At 41.1% G+C, this 3,756-nt stretch overlaps 1 long non-coding RNA gene across 1 annotated transcript; it reads right to left on the minus strand.

Annotated features, from left to right (window-relative positions):
- Positions 1 to 319: 319 nt before the first annotated feature.
- Positions 320 to 3,014, minus strand: LOC131012559 (uncharacterized). The gene is made up of 3 exons (XR_009097383.1): positions 2,949 to 3,014; positions 1,150 to 1,225; positions 320 to 549 (listed from the first exon to the last, which is right to left on the minus strand). It is a non-coding gene; the product is annotated as an uncharacterized LOC131012559 (long non-coding RNA).
- Positions 3,015 to 3,756: the final 742 nt, after the last annotated feature.

Genomic DNA, 3,756 nt, shown 5'->3' on the forward strand with positions numbered 1-3,756 from the left:
GAATGTAAGCATCAGTACATTCATATAGAACGTGAACTTCTCAATGTTTTAAAATCATTACCACCTTCTTTCTTGCTGAGCATGACGATGTGATGAAGTGATGAGCTTTGGTTGACTGACTCATATATACTAGTGATCATACTAGAAAAATTGGTTAACTCTAGGGTTCAGAGCAAATAAACCTGCTCTGATACCATTCTGTCACGACCGGCCCTAATTAAGGATAATTAAGCCGGGAAAACCGTGACTAATGGAGGGAGATTAGAAGCGGGGCAGAAAGGGGGATAATCAAACAAGGAAGGATCGCATTTCATCATTGTTAACAAAAGGGATATTTATAATATAACGGAGATTTAGTCGTATAGACTCAAATAACTAGTAAGTTCGGATAACTCCGACTTAGCCAAAATAACATAAAACTTCTGAGTACGCAGCGGAATAAGGTTCTGATTACATGTATGAAGACATGTATCCCCAGAGTTCATTAATACATAAGGATAAGACAAAAGACTCCGGTCGTCACTTCATCACCATCGACAGCTACTCAACCTGCACATTTAGAAATATATGCAGGGCTGAGTACAAAAGTACTCAGTGGGCACGTATGCCTAAGTATAAAAATACATGCTTCAAAACTGTAAATTATCATGTCATCATAAACAGTACAGCAAGGGAGTTTTTCGCTAAAAAGGCCCAAGCTTACTAAGTTCATTTGTGATTCTTAAAGTTCGACTGCAGTCTAAGTTCTCTTGTAATCTATCATATCTGGAACTGTGTGCCGGAGAGGTGGCCACCTCTCACGGTCACTTGACCGGCCAACCCGCTAGATGACTCACGGTCACTGGTGTACACTAGTCCTGGCAGGATAGCTATCAACTGCTCAGGACCCGAATTCGATTGCATCATTGGCAAAGCCAAAGCAGATAGATATCATACTAAAATTTAAACATTTTATGGCAAGACAATACTTGAAATAACTTTAACTCAAAGATTTTGTCATGAAATAACTTGCTCAAAGGTAGCATTAAACTCGTTTGATAGATATATAAAACTGAAATTAACAGTTAAATCATCTCATGCATTCATTCGTATAAGAGGCCTACGACAAGCAGGGGATCTCTATATATGTATAGTAAAAGTAATGCCCACCTGTATAGGCAAAGCCTGTCGTTTATCCATATTTCTGAATCGGAATAGCAGTGCTAATCCTCCTGATGCTCAAAGCCTACAAGAAATCTATTCTTAATAGGTCTCCTTGAATCTAATCTTAAGTCACGGTGAAGTGCTTAATATTCTATGATTCACTTAGCCGGGTTTTCAAAATTTAATGAATAAATAATTGAAAACAGTTCTCTTGAGTTAAGAACACCAACAATATTCTTACTCATCTTTCTTTAATAATTGGAATTATAATTAAAACCAATTAAATACTTAAATACTCTTATTGCAAAAATTAAATGCAATTTCATATCATGCTTAGCATATAATAAGTAAGTACTTAAAATATGCACATAATAATAATATAATATTATTATGAAAATTATCCTTTAAATAAATTAATCAAACTAATAATAGTTCAATTAATTAAAATAGGGTAGCCCAATTAATTAAATTAATCAAGACAGCCCATTAAATAAAATTGTAATAGGGCCCTGTCTCATTAAAATCGGCCCAAGTGATAAAAATACAGCCCATTTTAAAAAAACACGGCCCAAACTATGAGCCCAACTTATTGGCCCAAAGCCAAAACCTTACCTGCACTCTCTCTCTCTCTCTGTAAACGAAAAACACACACACACACACATGAAAAAATGCTTTCTCTCGGTCTCTCTCTCTCTCTTACCGACACCAAAATTCGCCCCCTTTCCAGCCGGAACCCACCGTCGCGGCTCTCTCTCTCTCCGGCGAAGCAGCGGAGTCCGCCGCATCAACCGAGAAGACCAGCCGCCTCCCTCGGCCCCTCTTTCTTCTCGAAGTTTCACCGCCGCCGGAGCTCCATTCCCTTCACTCAAATTCAGGCTCGCCGAGCCCTTGCTCAACTCACCGCCTTCCCTCTCCGGCAACCGCAGCGGTGCCACGGCCGCCGCCCTCTTTCTCTGCCTAAATCAGCCACCACCGCCATCTCTCTCTCTTTCCCTTCAAGGTCCGCAACTGCACAGCCTGGGGCTGCCGCCGCCGCCGCTCCCTCTTACTTTCCTTCTACTCCTGGCGATTGCTCGGCCATGAAGCCGTCGCCGCCGCTGTGTCTACAACCTCTGAGCCCGCGGCGAACAACAGCAGCAGACGAAGCCCACTGCCACCGCCGAACGCCCTCTGAAACTCCGGGCGTCGACACGGCCACCAGCCGCACCGCCCCTCTCTCTGCACTCCGACAACTATAGCAACGTCGCCATCGACAATGCTACAGCCTCCCTCTCTCTTTCTCCTGGGTCTGATCGGCAGCAGTTGAGCCGCCGCCGACGCTCATCCCTCTCCTCTGCTCAACCTTGGCCGATGGCACCGCCATCGGCGCCCTCAAATTCCCAGCGAGTAGCAGCCACCAAGCTGCCACCACCGCCGCCCATTTCCCTTCTGTTCTCCCTCGTCTCCGGCAGTGTCGAACCACCACCACCACCTCTCTTTCGACTCTACTCACACACATAGCCAGAGGTAATTTCGAGCTCAGAAACAAGGAGTAAAAATCGAAGCTTCAAGACAAGTTTCCTCCCCTTTTTATTCATTTACTCAACATGAAAAATCATTCAATACTAGCTTATACACATATGTGTGTATGTACAGAATATGTATACAAAAATTACATGTTTTATAAAATCTGTTCAAATGAAAATTTGTGAATGTATGAATGCGTGAGTTTCTTGTTGGGCAGCTGAACAACTTCATACATAAAATGGCTTGGGTTTCTAAATCATAATTTGTAATGAAGTAAGCAGGGGAGTTAAAGATGAAACCTTGAGTTTGAGTGAGCTGCTCAAAATCTGAAATGGTCGTTGCTTGGTTGCTCTGCTATTCTTGGCAAGAGAGTGTTGTGTGGGATGAAGGAGGACTTTGGATGATGAGATAAAGGGATGCACAGGGTGGGGTGACTGAAATAGATGTGTGAATGAAAGAAAATAGAGTGTAGGAAATAGACTTTGATTGTGTGAATGAAGGAAAAAGTAGTTGAATTGGCAGAGAAGTTTGGGCATTTGATTTCCTCTGCCAAGCGTGACATAATTTGAGCATTTTGGGCGGCTTGATTGGAGGAATGGGGTGGCCATGGCTGTAGAGTGGGCGGCTATGAGACATAGGGTGGGCGGCTATGATTGGACAATTTAAATCCCTCGGTATAAAATTGTCGAAACTGTAATACTACTTCAGGGTTTGCTAATTAAAAGCTCGTGAAAATGCTCAAATGCTCAATATCATAAATATGCAATGCAAAAGAATTTAAATGATTAAATTTACAAATGCTTTTGTAAATCATTTTTGTTGGAATTAAAAATAAATTCTTTTTTCGGCGTGAATTATCTTAAATCTAAGTTCAAAATTATTCTAAACTTAGCTCGAGGAAACGGGGTGTTACATTAAGTAATTATAAAAATGAAATCTAGTTTCATCTCGCTTAAATAATTAACGTGACTTTGCTAAGTCAGTTATAAATCTAAAATTATAAATTATTGACTGGCTCAATAATTCGATTGCGATCATAACATGCAATTGCATTAAATTCAAATATCTAGGCTAAGTTAATAGGAAATTAATCACTGGATTAAAAAT

This window comes from Salvia miltiorrhiza, chromosome 2, assembly GCF_028751815.1.
Source record: "Salvia miltiorrhiza cultivar Shanhuang (shh) chromosome 2, IMPLAD_Smil_shh, whole genome shotgun sequence".
Taxonomy (NCBI): Eukaryota; Viridiplantae; Streptophyta; class Magnoliopsida; order Lamiales; family Lamiaceae; genus Salvia; species Salvia miltiorrhiza.